Source organism: Ambystoma mexicanum, chromosome 8 (assembly GCF_040938575.1).
Source record: "Ambystoma mexicanum isolate Mex_15411 chromosome 8, UKY_AmexF1_1, whole genome shotgun sequence".
In the NCBI taxonomy this organism is placed as follows: Eukaryota; Metazoa; Chordata; class Amphibia; order Caudata; family Ambystomatidae; genus Ambystoma; species Ambystoma mexicanum.
The window spans coordinates 316636127-316655730 of NC_090929.1; the positions used below are offsets into that span (position 1 = coordinate 316636127).

The window sequence follows — 19604 nt, forward strand, 5'->3', positions numbered from 1 at the left end:
ACAAAATTCCAGAATGCCCAGTATCTACCGGCCTTTGATTTTCTCAGTTTGCTCTGTCATATGTCATCCTGCATTTTTCTGGTTCCAGAAGCCAGCTTGTGGATGATAGCCCTTCAATGTGCCCTCAGGACTCAATGGTCCCAATTCCCAGGGGAAATGTCAAATCTTTTGCAAGTTCCAACCAGAGTAGCACAGGATCTTCAATGGTGGGCTTGCAGGGAACATATCCTCAGGGGAGAATCTTTTTGGCAACCATGGCCGGAGATAACGGTAGTGACGGACGCCTCACTCAGAGGGTGGGGAGCTCACGCCAATGTGTTGACAATCAGCGGTCGTTGGTCTCCATCGGAGTCCAAACTACACATCAACCTATTGGAGATGAGGGCAATCAGACTAGCGCTGAAGACCTTCCTGCCCTCTGTACAGGGAAAGAATGTCCTGATAATGACGAACAACACGGTGGCCATGTACTACCTCAACAAGAGAGGAGGAGTAGGGTCACTACCACTTTGCAGGGAAGCAATGCAGCTCTGGTTCTGTGCAATACAAGAAGGGATCTCTCTGTCGGCAGTTCATCTAGACAGAGAGCAAAACACAGCGGCAGACACTCTGAGCAGGCAGAGCACAGTCTCCCACAAGTGGGAACTAGCTCAGGATGTCCTTCAAGACATCTTCGCCCTTTGGGGAACCCCACAAGTGGATCTGTTCGCGACCAGTGTCATCAGGAAGTGCAAACTGTACTGCTCAAGGGAATTTCCTCCAAGAGGAGCTTTAGGGCACACGTTTGTAGTGGACTGGGAATTTCCACTCCTGTATGCGTTTCCTCCAGTCCCTGTGATCCCTCAAGTAATCAGGAGGTTGAGAAGGTTCAGGAAAACCATGATCCTAATTGCCCCGGATTGGGCCAGGAGAACATTGTACCCGGACCTTCTGGACATGTCCATCTGCCCTCCAATACGTCTTCCAAAAAGAGAGGATCTTCTCTCACAAGAGGAAGGTCACATTCTCCATCCAGAGGTCAAGACACTTAACCTTCACGCATGGCTCCTGAAAGGCTGAGAAACAAGGATTGGGACCTTCCGGATGACATCATGGAGATCTTGCTTTCGGCCAGAAGGCCAGCAACTAAATCTCTGTACCGGTGTCGTTGGAACAAGTTCAGTAACTGGTGCAGAGACAGCAGACAGTAAAGTGCCCTTCACTGGCGACGGGCTTAACGCTCAAAGGGAGGTCCTGCTTTACTTTTAAGGACCAGCTTCCTGGTAGGGGCGGAGCATGTGTCCTTAAGGTGGCAGTAGCTTCTAAAGTTTCAGGCAGCTCCTTGGGACACAAATCGTACAGATTGCAACTCGCGGCGAAAACAGCAGACAGTAAAGCGCCCTTCACTGGCGACAGCCTTAACCTCCTTACACTATTGTTTTATAAGGACAAGGTGGTGCTTAAGGTAAAACCCACCTTTTTACCCAATATTGTCTCTGAGTTTAATCTCACACAAATGTCAACTTTACCATAATTTTTCCCTTCTCCACACCGTGGGAAGGAAGAGGAGAAGCTTCACAGGCTTGACCCTAAACATGCACTAAGCGTCTATATCACTAGAATCGCAAAGATAAGCCAGGATGACCAATTGTTTGTCGGCAATTCAGGCCACAAATTGGGTATGGTTATCACCAAACAGACATTATCCAGATGGATTATATTGGCAATGTCAGAATGCTACAGACTGGCAGAAATAGATCCCCTAGAAGGCCTATGGGCTCATTCGACCAGAGGGATGGCAACTTCCTCTGCATTACAGAGGGGAGTACCAATAAAAGAAATGTGTGCGGCTGCCACATGGTCGTCTGTACATACTTTCACCAGACATTATAGTTTAGACTCTTCCTCAGGTCAGGAAACTGTATTTGGTAAAGCAGTGTTGCATTCCGTGGACACACACCCATGAAAACTATTAAATATTAAATTGTCACGAAAAATGTTGACTCCTCCTCCAGTAAGAATAGAAACTGCTTTTGGAGTGTATCAAAAGATAAGGAATACGTGAGAGGACACAAGCCATTCGAAGAACAAGTTACTTACCCCTGCAGTAGAATTTCCCTTGTGATTACAGTCTGCGCTCTCTCAGGAGGAGTAACCGTCAGGTATGGGATGAATCCTTCATTCGTAAAAATGGAATGAAGCCAACGGGTGCTACACGTGCTATATATACCTTTGGTGACATCGACATTGAGACGAAGGCCTGCGAAGGACATCGAGTCAACAGGCATCGCCATACAGCACCCTCTGCTGGAAAAAGTTTCAGAAGCAGCTAAGCTGGATATTGGAAGTATCAAAAGATAAGGAATACGTGGGAGGAACATTCAGTCGAAAGAACGTTAGCAGGGGTAAGTAACTTGTTCTTCTCCTCTGTTTAGAATGTCATGTTTTAAATATATTACTGATAGTGTGCACTCATCAAGTTGATTGATTATCTACTGTCGTTTCATTGTAAAGATCTAATTTTAAAAACTGAATACGTTTTTTTGATTATGTAATTTCTGTTTTCTGTTTCCTAGTGGATATAATGCAGCTGATCCAGATTCTGTCAAAGAAGCTCGTCAACTAGAAGCAGAAATCATTCAACAATGGGTGAAGGCTGCTAAGATAGAAACAGCCTGGGAGAAATTAAGTGGAATGTTTGCAGGGAACCCACACAACAAAAACTCAGATAAACCTTGGCATTAGAAGATTGGTGCCAAATAGGCATCTACACTCAGAATTACAGAATTAACCAACAACTGCATCGTGAGAGTAGGACATACCCACAACTAGTATTTACACATTCATAAAAAATAAGCAAACTGTTTATGTCAGCATGTCGTCCTTTCTAGATGAGGAAATCTTATGGAAAATGTTCACAATATTTTGAACCAGGTGGTAAACACTTCTTAAATAAGACATGTTTGCCTGGCAATGGAACGTTACAATTTGTATTGACAGTGTCCTTCTTGCCAACAGTGAGAGCTACAAAAAAAATAATATCAAATAAAGTGTATTTTTCACATTTTACATGTAGAATTGCATACAATCATATAAAAACATACAATCTTATTTTTCGTCCATGGACTAGACCTTACATATACCCTCATTCTTATTGACTGACTGATGTGCTGTCCATTTGTTTTAATATAGTCTTACACTATAGTTTTTATATTTCTATTTAACATGTTTACTTATGACAATTGACGTATAACTGTGGGAAAGGAGTATAAGTAATCATATTAAAAATGTACAGAATTTCACTTATGTTATTGTTTTCCATCTTGTCATCTTACAATTCTCAACTTCTTTAATAGGTCTATGTATATGGATTAAAAACTGATTCCATAGTCAAGAAACTAGAGTGGGGGCATCAGCATGAGTGTGGTGTTAACTGTAAATACATGTAGAATTGTAAATACCTTCATTTCTTTTAAATATTACGTAATTTGGACTCTAGATGCAATGGGAATTATACCACCTTACGTACAAGGTAAATAACCCATATTTACCCAGTCTTGTTCTTTTTGTGTAGCTCATGCAGTAAACATTCAAGGCAATCCCACTCATAGTTGAGCGATATTTTCAAAACAAGTGGCATTTAAAATACCACATGTGCTCCCGATTGCCTTAATGCTCATACTGCACATGCTGAATCAGTGGCTCCCTTTCATCTGTGCCATGTTCAAGATTGCAGTTCTTAAGCATTTGATCGTCTATGAATTCCCTTAGCATCAGTTCACCATCCAAGAAAACGTTTTATATAGCAGTAAACTTAGTTGGTTAAAGCCCAAACTTTCAACAATACTACTATACACACTCTGCCTATCTGCTGGCATTCATTTGGTATTTTGTTTGCAGAAACCTTTGAAAGATGACTTGTTTCAGATGTATTTCTTCTTTCAGGCAACACTGGTGTATTTTTTCAATGCTTTATCGTTTTCTTTTTAGGTGTCTGTTTGCAGCCATTTAGCAGCAATGGTTGCATTTAATTTCTTTATGTATTTCCTAATGAGATTTGCAGAGATTCATCTCTGGGTACATAGGAAGTTCCTTTCAAGGCATATCTTTGCTAGAGGAATGTGGATGCTTGTCTAATACAAAAAAGAGGAGACCGGGGCAAACAAGGCCATGGTAGATGTACTCAGAACTTAGACAAACACTCATATAAAATAACAGATACCACAGATATGTCACCGCAGGTTTCTCTTTATCATATGCACTCAAATCACGTATTTATCAAAACAGTCTTTATGCCATTAAATCTGTATGTTAAAATATATAGATATATATTTTGTTTTTATTTTTATTTTTTTAATCTGTTTATTTGGAGCAGTTTCTTGTAACCTGTATGCAATGCCAGACAATATGTAAGTAAGCAAAAGTACATGTCACAACTATTACAACAAAGCAGATATTACAATACATTTCACCTCGAAAACAGTTGCAACCATACAACCCCAAAAACTAACACAAAAAGAAGAGGGAACAACTCATCCTAAAAGAGGCAAAACAGGCTTGTATAACCTTTGAATCGTAGGGGAGGTCAGTGCTTGGCTGATACATTCCGACTGATTCATGTGGGTAGTCTGAGTTCTTATGATCTGGGGCGAGGGAGGTTCTCAAGTCAACTGTGATTGCGCTTCCATGCTTTGTGCAATAATCCAAGTGTAAAACATTACAGCTCAGCCTTCATGGTGGTTTATCGTCTGATGAATGGAACATTGCCAGGATGAGGACGTTCCAGGCTTCAAAGTTAACAGCTAGTCCACCATCGGCCCCGCCCAGAGTTCCATGCCAGGCCGTTGTCTCAGCCAAACACCATTGTTTGAAGTAACTGTGTCACATTTTGCATTGAGGGCACTGTTCATTTTCTTTGACATGGCTATGCGCCTTTTTGCCAGGACGCATACAAGATCCATGAACTTGTTCACATGTCTATATTTGCTAGGTCTGGGGTATGCGCCAAGTAAACACTCGAGTGGACCCCAAATATATCGAGCAATCCCTGCCCTTGTGCAAGCCTGTTCAATCTGGGACCAAAAGCTATTCACCCGAGTGCACTTGCAGAACATGTGCATTAGATCAGCCCCTTCCCTGTGACACCATGGGCAGGTTGGTGCTACCTTCAAATTACATTTAGCCACTGTGCTCGGGGTCATGTACGTGCAGTGAAGCACATTGAGTTGTATCAAACGCAATTGTGCGTTCCGTGACACGTTATTAACAAATAATAGAGCGTAGTTCCACTGGGCTTCAGTGATTTCCTGACCAACATCAATTTCCCATTTCTCCTTCAATGCACATTTCTATTGCTGGTCATGTCCAGCAGGCATCCATACAATCTAGACACAGGTCTCCAGTCATCCTCCATTGCATCCATCAAATTCAAGAGCGCTGTTTCTTCAGGTTCAGCAGGCCACTCTTTCCATTTGCTCTTAGCCACACTTGTCACTCTCATGCATCCTAAGAATTGACCCCTGGGAAGACCTTCCTTCTGCTTCATGCTATCCAAACCCCTGAAAGACCCATTCTCATACATGTCTCCTCAAGGGGATAGGCCCAGTTCCTCCCATCAGCCGCAATGGGGACATTCGGTGAGTAAGGGTGTTTTAAATGCAATATGTTCAGCATCCTTGTCCAAACCTGTCTGCCCAGCCCAACTAGCTGTGTCTGTGAACCCAGACAACACTCTGGGACCCACAGAACCTCCTTAAACCATGCAGGGCGCACCAGCATCTGAAGTAACCTAGATTCAGACGTGAAATCATCAGACAACCACGCTGCTAGGCAGCTAAATTGAGCTGCTAGGTAATAAAGCTCTAGTCGTGGAAGCTGTACTCCCCCATCTCGGTAAGGCAGGCTCAGAGCAGTAAGTTCTATCCTGTGCCCTCCCGGTCCCCATAGGAAGTCTCTAAGTGTGGTGTCAAGAGCACGAAACAACGCTGCCTCAATGTAGTAGTGCACATTTGTGAAAGCGTATAGCAGCCTTGGGAGAACAATCATTTTGATTATGGCTATCCGGCCCATGGGGGATAGTGACAGTTTAGCCCAGAATTTCATAGATCCTTTAACTCCATCTACCGCCCTGAGCGTGTTGCTTATGTGCATATCCCTGGGTTTGTGTATTATCTGAATGCCCAGGTACCTGAAGGAGTGTGTCTCCCACTGCAACTCCAAGTCCGGCAGATCTGCAATATCCTGTCCTGAAGCCCTGCCAAGGGAAAAATACAGGATTTCTGCCTGCTGAATGATATTCGGGAGAATTTGTCTAGTACCTCAAGAATTATGGGTAGGTTATGTGCAGGCTCACACAAGTAGAGTAGGACATTGTCTGCATATGAAGATATAAGATGCCTAGATCCCCAATCTCTATACCAGCTTCCTGATACTCCTGTCTCATGTACACTGCTAAGGGCTCCAGGGCCAGTATATACAGCATTTGTGACACCCTCGACATGTCCCTCTGTGTATGTCCTATCCCTGTGATATCTGCCTACCAGATTTCACCCTAGCTACCGGGCTTGTGCACAGCAGCCCAACCCAGCGGATGAAGCCCTCTCCAAACCCAAAACCCTGCAGTGCTGCGTACATCCACTACCAGAAAACAGAGTCGAAGGCCCTGATAGCATCAAGGGATGCCACAACATACTGCGCCTCACATGGGTCGGTCCGATCAATTACGTGTTGTAACCGGCGTAAATTCAGTGTGGTGTTGCGACTAGGCACTAATCCCGTTTGGTCTGCATGTATTAGAGAGTTAATCACTTTATGTAAAGGGCTGACAAGCATTGCGGTTTGTATTTTCACATAATGATTTGACATGGCTAAGGGGCGATATGAAACGCACCTCTCGGTTGGTTTCCCAGGCTTAGGGATAGGGATGAACAGCTTTTCCCTCATGCTAGCCGGGAGCAAACCCTTTTCATAGGCCTCCTCAAATACCTTCAGCAGAGCAGGAGTAAGCGTTGAACTAAACTCTGATGGGAGTCCATCGCTCCCCAGTGACTTGCCTTTAGATAGGGAGATAATCGCTTCACCCAGTTCCTCCACAGTGAAAGGCTGTTCCAGGGTATTCACCCGTTCTGCTGTTAGCCTCGGGAGTCTAATTGGAAGAACCTGTGTGTCATGTCTATATAGTTTGGCATACAACTGGTGTCATTTATTGCTGTTTGGGACCGGCACGGATCGCCACACTTATTAAGTAGTAAAGTGGTTGTGCTTTTGGGTTGCTCTCGTTTGCACAGCCATGCTAGCATCCTCCCCGATTTGTCACCTTCGGCGTGTGAGCTTACCACCTGCACTGTATAGTCGAATTTGCATAACTTTTTCGCAAGCTTGTGTGCACAGCAGTCACTTGGTACGATCAGTCTCTGTCGTCTGCAGCCGAGGTTGGGCAGCCTCCAGTATATGAATCTTATCTTCTAAGTATTCCTGCAGCTTTTTCTGGATACCCCCACGCTGGCTATTATGTCCCCTCTAATTACCACATTCAGGGTTTCCCAAACAGTGCCCCAGCTGTCAACACTTCCGACTTTTAATCGCAGGAAGTGCACCATGGTCTCCGGCGGTTTTTCCCTGAAAGGGTCTTCTCGCAAAGCGTCTGTCGGCATCGGCTACGTTGGAATAAGGGCACTTTGGTGCGCTCCAAAAAATTATTTTTGTTTCAATATTATTGCAAATCTACAGAGAAATGGGCCAGCTATTTTGCAAAAACAGAAGGACTTATGTTATTATTCATAATGCTGGGATTAAATAATCACTAGCAATCGAAAAATGCAATGCATATATGTGTCTAACTATTTTATTGAATGAAAACATTATAGGTACTATTAGATCAACAATAAGAGATTTCCATTTAATTTCCATTAAAAAAATTCTATATTTTTCAGAAATCTTTTACATAATGTGCACTAATGAATTAGGAATGTCACTGGTTTATAACCTGTTTCTGCAACCTTGAGACAATTCTCCACACATAATTAATGTAACTTTACAATCGGGTCCGTCAATATGAATGACAAGCTAAAAATCAGGACGTTAATGAGCGTTGTATGCCGTGACGTCATTGCGCATATGCCGCACCAACAACGGGCCACGTAATGACATCCTCACGCAATAGCGTGATGAAGTATGTAAATATATAGACGGCCATTTTTTGTGATCCGCATCGACGAAAATGATCGGATCTCCCATGCGGTTCGGCCAAAGGCAAAAAGAAAAAAGAAAAAAGGAACAGATCTAAATACATATCCAAGGTAAGAATTCGAATCCCACTATACCTTATACTGAAGACAGCAATAGGGCGAGCAAACATAATAGGATTCACACTCTACTTGTCTTCTTTCACTAGATGGCAAATTAATGTGAAGACAACGCCATAGGCATGAGAGATTTGCCAAAAGAACTGCTAAATTCAAATAACAATACACTTGGGCACAATACAACAGACTAGCACCAAATGAAATTAATAATCTAAGTAAGTATGAAATGGCCATATCGATCGAATATAGTCAATTCGAAATGGACCCAATGTTAGAATATGTATCTTATTCAAATATTCTTGTTCCCTTATTTTGCAGGACAAGTAACTTATGTCACAAATAATTAAATACAGACCATAATACCCTCCTGATGAACCATCTGAAGAGATGGAGAAACACATGTAGAGGGAGTCAAAAAGAGGGGGCATCAAGATTTCACTGGCCCTCATTACGACCCTGGCGGAAAGGGGTTTACGCCAGCGTAAACTTCGCCGACCCTCTCCGCCTGAGTACGAGTTCCCTTAGCGCCATGGTGAGTTTAACGCCTGCTTTTTGCAGGCGTTAAAATCCATGGCGCTAAGGGACCTTGATGTTAATTACGCCGCCGTAATTTACGGTGGCGTAATTAACGCCTTCCCCACTCCCATTATGCCCTATGGGGCAAGAATGGGAATGGGGAAGGGCAAAATGGGGATTGGGGACTTACCGCCCCGCCAAGGTCGGGATGGGGCGGTAAGTCCGCCAACCACCATGGCGGAATTGCACCCTTACCGCCATGGACCATGGTGCTAATTGCACCATGGTCCTCCGCCAAGGTCGTAATGAGGGCCACTGTGTATATTGGCACACTAAAAAAAAAATTCAAATCTGTATTGCCAAAAATTGGGCTTGAGGATTGAATGAAATTGTGAACAATTGTGAAAAATACACTGTATGAATGAGTGACTCAAGGGCAAGATGCTGCAAACAAAAAACACAAAATTGTGAATTTTCTTTATTAGGAAACTCGCCAAAGTTGTTTCATAGTTGTTTCAGACTGGACCTAATTGACATGTTGGAATAATGGGCCTAGGTCATCAATTTTCACAGGTAATCACTAGCAGGGAGTGGTTGGATATTGTGCGTCCCATATATTCGGCGCCAGTGAATTCTGCTAATTGTTTGATACTGATAAAAGCGTAATCTATTCTGTTGTACAGCCTTTGCAGGGGTGAATAAAACCTTTATGTTCGGGTGCAGTTCCTTCCATACATCTGTCAGAGCTAGTTGTGACAGAGCCACGTGAAGGGCCCCAGTGGCAGGAGAAGTTCCCCCACCCCCATCGGGGGGATGACCTATCTAGTAATGGGTCGTGGACACAGTTAAAATCAACACCCCACAGAAACAAGACGTCCTGCCTCAGACCCAGCCAACCACTCAGTGAGCGCATGTGAGCTGGAATACCTCCTCTCCTTGTCTGCCTCATTTCCAAGAGCTGGAAGGAGACTGCTGCATCTATCCATGCAAATAAGCCTCTAGCGAACTTAAGTATGTAGCACCATAAGCAAACCCTCCCCAGTGAGTCACAATCAAATCCTGATCTTCAGGCAATAAGTGTGTTTTCCTGAAATAGGGCAATGGATATCTTTTTCCTACATAAGTAGGAATTCACTCTGTTTCTGTGCATGTACAAGCTCAAGTTCCTCACATTCCAGGTCAGTATCCTAACTGACGCCATCCGCAGGTCTCAGCAGCACCCCAACAGCATCTTCCATCTGCGCCCACGCAGGCTCTCCCATGCCAGCCTCTCGACTCGCGTCCCTCATCATCAAACTCCCACACGCATCCCGTATTCACGATGATAGCATACAGTAAGTTGTGTTTCAAAACCAAGCCACCCCCTTCGTTCCAATAACATTTTGTGCCAAGCCTCTTGAAACAAACCAAACATAACCCAAATAGTCGACCCATTAACGCAGGGTCAAAACAAGGCTCAACAGCATCACACTGTTCAGGCTCACCTGTACCTCTAAGGCCATTGGGTACCAGGTTAAGGAACCAGCAGAAGACCCATGCCAAGTGTCAACTATTTCAGGGATCTCAGAGTTACGCACAGTGTGTAACAACTCCCCACACCCTCTATTGTGCATCCCATTGCATGTGGTGATCGAATCAGCATTGATGAGGTGACTTCTGTAACGTCCAGGTTTTAATGTCTAATGGATTGCTGTTCCAGCAATATAATAATTTTCTGTAGTTCCGTCCTTGCATCCACTCTGCTGGGCCATCCACCCTGGGGCGTGCGCCTGCCATGGTGGGTTCCGCTAGCCAGCAGTGTTCCCAGTCGTCTAGTCAAGGCTGCCCTGCCCATATAATTCAAGGGACTGTCCTGTTCTCGTTCCGGCCGCCACCGTCCTCCTCGGCGGCCAAGGCATTATGGTCCAACCACATGTTAGCTACTTCCGGGCTGTCAAAGAATAGCGATTTCCCCTTGTGCATTACTTCTAGTCTGGCCGGGTAGATGAGCATATATTTGAGCCCCAGTTTCCGAAGCCTCGCCTTGGTGGGCACAAACATGTTCCTTCTCTTTTGCACCATGGGTGTATAGTCTGGGTATATGGCGATCGTGGAACTGCCCCTCTGAATCTCCCCACCCTACCTGGGGAACTGCAAAATCACCTCCCTGTCACTGAAGTTTAGTATCTTAGATATGACAGGTCTGGGATACGATCCCAGTGGGGGCCTCTTCTGAAGGGATTGGTGGGCCCTTTCCATAGCGAAACCCTGTGATAGTTTCCCCGGTCCCACTTCCTGCAGTAGTAAGTTCTCAATATAGGCAGTCAGGTTCATGCCATCCATTCCCTCCAGTTGTCCCAGCACTCGATTGTTGTTTCTTCAAGATCTGCCCTCCGCATCCTTTTTTCCAGCGTGGCATTTCTTGCCTCCAGCACCTTCATCCTTAACTCTAGGTCCTCAGTGGTGGTAACTGTTTCTTTCAGAAGCGATTCTGTGGTTGGTTGGGATCCTTTCTGGCAGCGAGCGTACATCTTGCCACAGGAGTTGCACATCCACCTTTACCTTCTCTATTTTGTTTTCCTGAGAGGATTTTGAAGCAGCAATGGCAGGTAGGATTTTGCCCTCTGGGGGTTCTGATTGTTGTGTCTGGGCTTTTCCCCTGACTGGCGAAGGATTCCACTATCGTGCCCGTGCACTTCTGTTTAGTGGATGGCATGGTGAAAGTTGTGCCTTAATTATGACCTACAGGCTGCATAATTTCCAAATAGGGTAGGTAGATCTCTCATAGGGGTTGTGGTGATAGAAGGATTTCTTTTTTCCCCCTACATGCAGTGATCAAGAGCAATGGTGGTGTGGGCTCTGCACTAACACTTACTCAGTGGTATGGGGAAAAGGCGCCCCGATCTGGCCTAGTCCTCCAGTGTCGCAGTTGTGCTAGTTCTCCATAGCCTTTCGTGTTAGTGTACCCCAGCGGGGGTGAGTTATCAAGCAATGCTGGGCACCAACCACGGGCAACCCACACAGGCGTCCCCTAGAAGCTTGATATCACAGTCCCGGCCCAAGTATCCTGCAAAAGTCAGTGTGATCATCTGTACTGACTGCAAAATGTTTGTCTTCCAGCAACTAGCACCTCCGTTGCTATCTCTCAGCTTTTGATAGGCTGCTGGGGGGAATGCATCTCCCACGCATCCCTGAGGCAGTATGGCATATTATGAGATTATTTTAAGAAGCACCAAGTAAGGCACTCCATGTAGTGTCCAGGGCATTTGAAAGAGAGAGGGGGGCCTAGAAACACCATTCATCAATCACATTGCAGGCCATTTCCTAGAGCCATTGGGACTCCCAAGGTTCCACTATGTCAGAATTGTTTGCCAAAAACGTATCTTTTCCACTATGGGACGGCAGTGAAGCAGGGGATGTACTTTCAAATCTTATGTGCCGCCCTGCCCCAGCATAGAGTACTAATGTACCGACTGCAGCAAGCCAATTGGGTCGTTCCCCAGGCACAGCGGGCTGCCGTCAATAGACCAGAGAGGAAAGTGCTCAGGGGCATGCATGCGACTGCACAGTCGGCGCTTTCCCACTTTGCGGCTTTGGTGGTTATCCCTCAATCTCACTCCAGCTCCCATGTATTCAGGCGAGGATTCCCCCCGCATGACTGGCCGTTCAGATCTAACTCCCCGGTCCACTCTTAACACATCTGACCACACCTCTGGTTGTACAATCTGCCATAGAGTCAGGCGGGGACACCGGCTCCAAGCGCTGGGTGGCTAGTGTCGGCGCGGGCGCCATCTTGGAACCCTGCACCTCTCCCAATCGTTTTATCAGCTCCCCAGGCTCGGTTTTTCCTCAGCTCCTGCCGCGGCCATCAGCCCCCTGGATATGCATTTGAGAGTTGTGGTAGTCGCCGATTAGCACTGCATTCAGGATCTTTTACAGGATCTTAGTGGGAGCTCAGGCAGGTAACGTATTCACTGCATGAGCTCAGGCCACGCCATATATATATATATATATATATATATATATATATATATATAGCGCCACGGTAGTGGCCATGTAGTTATGGTTAAGTTGCTGTTTCCATAGGAAGAGCACTTTTTGGGCGGCTTATAACTCTGCTCCCCCTGGACGAATCCTCACCAAACTTTGCAAAACAAGTATATGAAGTATATGGGCCACTCTGAATTCTTTTGTAAAGTTTGGTGAGAAATCGTCCAGGGGGGAGGGGAGTTATAGGGGGGGCTCCCAAAACGTCTTTTTTTCCCATAGACTGAATGGGGCAAAAACTTTGCGCACGGCTACAGGCCAAACCACTGGACGGATTGTCATCAATTTTGCGGCAGGGGCTTGTTCCCCAAAGCATGCTTTTGTAAATTTTGTGAGAAATCTTATTGTAGTTTCCTTTAAAATGATAAGAAAAAAAGTACTCTAAGAATTAGTGATATCTATGTCCGCTCCGTGGTCCCACTTCCCTGTTCGCTCAGTGGATAATATTTCTATTGGCTAATCCATGGCATGCTGTACGTCAAGATGTTGCGCTTTCACCGATTGGGTCTGCCGCAGCATCAAGTGCGTAGCATTCTTTTGATATGGCTGCCATGGTCAATTCGTTTTTGAGTTGTACGCCAAAATCTCTGCAAACAAACCCTTATGGGACCTTGTGTCGAAAGGTAAGCATTACTTATAAGTGGCAGCAGAAAGTGAAACAGTACTTTATTCTTGTTACCACTATCGTACCGTGCACTGCAACTTGGTAGACAATGTACTACAATTCTTTACTGCGTCTATGTAAGAAGGCAACACCACAATTACTTCGATTAGACTGGCGTCCTATATTTTGGAATGTGAGGCAGCCACCCGCACGGTTTCGTAAACAGAGCGCGTCTGCACGTGGTCAGGAGTAACGGTTCTCATGAGTGACTGCTGATATGTAGTAGCAAAAAGAGAATTTATTTGCGTTCGGAGTGAAGGTCAGTTCATCGCATTTCATTTTTTCAGTAGGTGCTCAGTATGGTCGTGCACGTACCAACCCTCATAAGGGTCAATTGTTTTTCGACCTTGATGTACAGGGAACAGAGACAGAAAGAATGTAGGGAGTCACAGTTTGTGAAACATTCCCTTTGATAACTTATGCTTCAAAGAGGTTTATGAGGCACATGAAATATCATTTCCCGTTCCTCGCAAAGAACTACTGTGTGACTGCGGAGATCGAAATGGAGCCCGTGCATATCATGTAAGCTTATTCTAGAGGCCTGTACACCAACCTGCCATTATTTACTTAGTCTGGAAAAAAATAAATATATTACTAGTAATGCTTTTGGAAGCTTGTGTACCGTTGAAATTTCATATTGCACATTACCGCCCTTTTGGAAGTTTGTGTGCCTTTCAAATTTCATATCGCACATTAGCGCCGTATGTACGTCACTACAATTTCCACTATTAGCTACGACATTTATGTGACAATCATATTTTTTTAACTACTATGCAAATTGTACATTGTTGCCTTTTCTAAGGAGTCAATACATTTCCCCATTAAAAATAATTGTTTATAGAAATGTAATGTGTTACCCTTTACATTTCCGCAAAGGCTTTGTATTGATAGATTTTTTTTGTCTTTTTACCCTCAGCCACTTCCTTCCGTACTGGGAATGTCATGGACTTGAGCGTCCGACTGACGGTTTCTTTAATCGTCAAGTGCAGCTTTTCGTCACTGGTTGTATGTGCATAATAATTGAATGGGATGACCGCATCGGACCTCTATGTCCGTACGCGGTTGTAGCAGTAAGAAGCAACATACCTTCCTTTCTGGTGTCATAGTTTGCAGCCATTCACGTCGCCTTGTAAATCACTGTGACAGGAATACGCCTTCTGTGTCAACAATGCATAATTTCAGTGTGGTTAAACAACAACGTCACCATTGCCAGTAGCATTATAAGTAACATACCATACTTTCTGATGGACTACATCACAGCGATTGACGCCGTCTTCACAATGAATGTGAGAGGAAACCGACTACTGTGTCACCACTAATTTCAGTTTGGTTAAACAACAACGTCACCATTGCCAGTAACATTGCAAGTAACATACCATACCATGGAAAAATGAGATCAGGTGTAGTGAAAGTGTTTTCTGTACAGAAACGTTTCAAAAGCAATGCTTCCTTTTACCTTGCCAGTACACCTTTCTCCACCCATTTCACCTTGTGACACTTACACAAAAATGTGTGCACAGGTCAGTGGTAATGGTGTTGCTTGCAATATGTCTGCCATTAGTGCATTTTTGCCAAACCAAATCCCTGTATTTTTCACACATTTATGGAAAGGTCATTGCGCACGAAAAAACACCTTTTGTGTTTTGCATGTGGTACTGTTTTCATATTTCCCAAGTGTCTTCATGTACATAAGAAAGCAACGGTACGCCTTTCGTCTCTGACGGGTAAGATGTAGGTATGCTTACTGACCACAATGTCCGGGAGGTAAAAACTGCCATTTACTGGTTTGGACAAAACATTGCTTTGCAGTCGCCATGTCCACCAGGCACTGGCTTTCTGTTACAGGTGTTACTGATAACCACACATTCTCCAGCATGGGGTCTGGCATGGATTCACATGCTCATGAATATTCCCCGTCGTCAGGCTGGGAATCCTCGGTAAAGAAAAAAACCAGTATCAGTTTCGTTTCTGATGTGTCTTTCGTAGCAATAACCAATCACTGGTCTCTGCGTCATACTGACCACAGCCAATGACTGCCCTCTACCTAAGCACCGCCTCTGGCAGCCATCTTCAGATTTTTACCGCACGTTCATGTGTTGGGATCCTCGTGCTATTGCTCTCGAGCGTTAGTGCTATTTTTTTTCACGTTTTTTCTCAAAAACTTCGTTTTTTCGGTCAAAAGAGCCTCAAGCTCCACCGACTCTCCATCCGATCAACGGGGACCCGTGTCGGATTCGTCTGCGCCCCTCAAGGGTGAAGATTTCATCGAGCTACGCTTTTGGAGGACTCCAGAAGTTTCTCAGGCCCGGTCATGGCTCAGGAGAAGGGAAGCTCGACGCCCGGAAAGCTGTTCAGGGTCTGCCCTGGATGCCAGCTGCAGAACGTCTTCAAGGAGGACGAACACTCTTTTGTCTTTACTGCCTACATGAGGACAAGACGCACGTGGAGAAGGACTGTGCGTTTTGCGGCAACATGTCGGAGCGGACCATGAAGGACCGCCATCAACGTCTCGCCAACTGGCTAGAAGGGAAGAGCCCGTCCGGCGAGAAGAAGAGGAAGAAATCCGAGCGGTCTTCTAAGACCTTTGAGGACGCCCCGGCGACGGGGGTCCAACATAAGGCCAAGCACCGCGAGTCCGCTGGCACCGGGAGCGCCGAATGGTCGGGCTCTACGGGCGCCAGGCAGGGCGCACCCTCCCCGGTACCATCAACCACGAGCCAACGCTCTGGGTCGGGTAAGAGGAAGGCCGAGCACCCGGCGAAGCTCCTGGAGAGGCCCCGGTCGAGCTCGAAGGCGGAGGGGGAGCGAGGCAGTGTCCCCCCCCTCAAGGATAAGGCGGTGAGCGCACCTAAGGTGGTGAAGGCCTTAATCCACCCGGCCAAGCCCTCTATCGAAACTGTCGCGGCGGCCCTGGCTCAGCCTGTGGAGGCTACACCAGTGGTGGCGACTTCGGGGCTCAGAGTCTCCCTGCCACCTCAGAGGGAGTCCTCTTTTGTGCCCATCGATAGGACCCCCGTGAAATCCCCCGTGGGGAAGAAAAAGGGGGGGCAGGGCGTCGTCGTAGATTCGGCTTCAACCTCGGAGGAGGAGCTGGTCGAGGTCTTAAGCCACGGCCTCGGCGTGGAAGAAGACCGGCCCGTCGGGATGGATCCCGACGCAGGTGACGACGACATCGTCGAGGGTACCGACGGGGCCCCTGATCGCCCGTCGGATTCCCCTCTGCCAGCGCCGCAAGACAACTTGGCGGCCATTTTGTTGGCTATACAGTCCTTATGCTCAGAGATAAGGACGAGACTACAGTTGCCGACGGAGGAACCTCTCCCGTCGGGGGACCCAGAACCGGGACCTTCTGGTGTTCCCCCTACCAAGAAAAGAAGGATCCACCCTCCACCTCCTTTTCAGCCGTCGCGCCCCGTCCAGCCCTCCTCCCCGTCCACCCGAGGGGATGATACGGGGACTGACACGGCAGCGACGGGTACGGACGACGAGGTATACGACGAGGATCTGCCGTCGTCACCTCCCACCAGGGCTTCTCCGCCCGACGAGATTGGATCGTTCCACTCCATGATCGCCAGGGCATCCGAGCTTTTCCAACTCTGCCCTGAGGAGAAGAAAAAGGAAGGATTCCTTTATCAACGGCGCGAGGCCAAGAGGAAGACGGTCCTCGCAGTGCCTCTATTGGACGACATTTGGGATGAGGGCCTCACCCTCCTCAAGAACCCTTAAACGTCGCCAGCTAGAAGAGACCGGTACGAGAAGAAGTACCGGGTCCCGGACACGGCCCCCCTGTGCCTCCGGGCGCAGCCTACCCCGGACTCCGTCGTCTCCGTGGCAGCCAGGAAGAAAGCGGGGGGGTGCGGCCTCCACATCGACTTCCCCACCGGACGGCGAGGGAAAGAAATTGGACGCTATGGGACGCAGAGTCATCTCGTCTGCAGCGACGACGATTAAAGAGGCCAAAGCCTTGGCTATCGTGGCCCGCTACGACAGGGAGCTCTGGTACAAACTGGCTCCCCTGCTGGACTTCCTGCCGGACGACAAGAGGGCAGAGGCCCTGGAGATCCTGCAGGAAGGTGAGGTGGCTTCGGACCACGCCATTACCGTTGCGACGGACATCGCCGCCAGTTGGGCAATGGCGTTTGCCTTAGGCGGCGTGGATGGCTCAAGGCTACGGACTTCCGTCAAGACGTTCAGACCAGAGTCCTGGACATGCCCTTCGATGGGAACAACCTGTTTGGGAAAACAGTGGACGATTCCCTTTAGGCCATTAAAGCGGACACTGAGACGGCCCGGGCCCTTGGAGTTCTGCAACAACGACGGACGCCCTTTCGGAGCAGCGGAGGCAAGGGCGCCTCCAAAGGTTCCGGCGGCGGTTTCTCCACCTACCGTCAAGCGGCCCGCTCGTCGTCTCAGGAGGCCTACAGAGGACGAGGCAAGTCTAGCGGACCCCGCCGTCGTCGCCAAGGAGGTCAAGGCGGCAAAGCCTCGTCGAAGCAGGATTGAACCGGCCGTGGGGTCGGGCCCCCACCGAAGCACCCCGGTGGGAGGCCGGCTGGCGAGCTTCGTCAGCGTGTGGGAGTCCATCTCCACCGACCGTTGGGTGCTGGACGCCTTGGCCCGGGGCCACGCGCTCGAGTTTCAAAGAAGGTGTCCGCGCGTCCCCCCCGTGGCCAAGAAAGAACTTCACGTCCCTCAACTTCTCCTGGAGGTAAAGGCGATGCTCAGGAAGGGCGCCATCGAACTCGTCCCAAAGAGGCTTCGGGGCTCCGGAGTTTACTCGAGATACTTCCTCGTGAAGAAGAAGACGGGGGGATGGCGCCCCATCCTGGACCTGCGACGTCTGAACAAGTTCATCAAGGCGCAGAAGTTCCGGATGGTCACCCTCCAGCACGTCCTGGGTCAGCTGGAGGAAGGAGACTTCCTGTCGTCGTTGGATTTGGAGGATGCCTACTTCCATATTCCCATCCTAAAGGGGCACCGAAAATTCCTCAGGTTTGTGGTCCAAGGGCGTCATTACAAGTTCAAAGCACTCCCCTTCGGACTACGGTCGGCACCCATGGTATTCACCAAGTGCCTCGCACCGGTGGCGGCGCAGCTGCGCCGCGAGGGGGTCCACGTCTACCCCTACCTGGACGACTGGCTCATCCGAGCCAGGACGAGGGAGCTCGCCGTGGTTCACACGGCAAGGACCGTCCAACTTCTCACGGACCTGGGATTCTCCGTGAACTACGCCAAATCCCATCTGGTACCCGCGCAAGACGCTCTGTTTCTGGGAGCGAGGCTCAACACAGTGTCCCTTTTGGCCTCCCCGTCGGAGGAGAGGACCAGGACCATCCTGGGCGAGGTGCAGTGGATGTTGGTGGCCGACGCGGCCAAGGTGAGGTCCATCAAGTCCCTCCTCGGAATGATGTCTTCCTGCATCTACCTCATTCCCATGTGCAGGCTCCGGATGCGCCCGTTGCAGGAGTTCCTGGACGCGCGCTGGATCCAAACGACGGGCAGCTTCGAGGAAAGGATCACACTCGACGAGAGTTTCCGACGAGCGATCCGGTGGTGGGGCACCCGCGCGCATCTGACGGGGGGCATGGACTTCCAGACCCCAGCCCACCAGGAGACAGTGACCACGGATGCCTCCCTGGAAGGGTGGGGAGCGCACACCGAAAATCTGCACGCAAGAGGCCTTTGGCTCCCTACGGAGAAATCCCTACATATCAACGTCCTGGAGCTCCGTGCAGTGTTTTGGGCCCTCAGGTCCTTCCTTCCGTCCCTCAAGGGCAAGGTGGTGAGGATCTTCACCGACAACACCACCACCATGTTTTACATCAGGAAACAGGGCGGAACCAGGTCCCCAGCACTGTCCAAGGAGGCGCAGGACCTGTGGCATTGGGCCGTCGCCCAAAGGATATTTCTGGTGCCGTTTCATCTGGCAGGGATAAAAAACACCATCGCCGACTCACTCAGCAGGGAGCTGCGCTCGTGCCACGAGTGGGAGCTACGGCAGGATCTAGTGGATCGCCTCTTCCAACGGTGGGGCACACCCCAGATCGACCTGTTCGCAACGGCGACGAACTCCAAGTGCCGGAGGTTCGCCAGCAGGTTTCCCCAGGCGAGGAGCA

General features: G+C 48.0%; 1 protein-coding gene and 1 long non-coding RNA gene across 3 annotated transcripts in view; both read left to right on the forward strand.

Moving 5' to 3' along the window:
* The window catches only part of DPP7 (dipeptidyl peptidase 7), a 3316481-nt gene extending 3313201 nt beyond the window's left edge, over window positions 1-3280 (forward strand). The window contains exon 11 of the mRNA XM_069612152.1: window positions 2556-3280. The gene's annotated coding sequence lies outside the window, so the exon portion shown is untranslated. The remainder of the gene's footprint in view (window positions 1-2555) is intronic.
* A 4902-nt stretch (window positions 3281-8182) lies between these two features.
* The window catches only part of LOC138473579 (uncharacterized), a 129753-nt gene continuing 118331 nt past the window's right edge, over window positions 8183-19604 (forward strand). The window contains exons 1-2 of one of the 2 annotated variants that reach the window (XR_011268794.1): window positions 8183-8276; window positions 8372-8497. This is a non-coding gene — a long non-coding RNA (uncharacterized lncRNA). The remainder of the gene's footprint in view (window positions 8277-8371; window positions 8498-19604) is intronic. The other variant, XR_011268795.1, reaches the window with a different exon arrangement.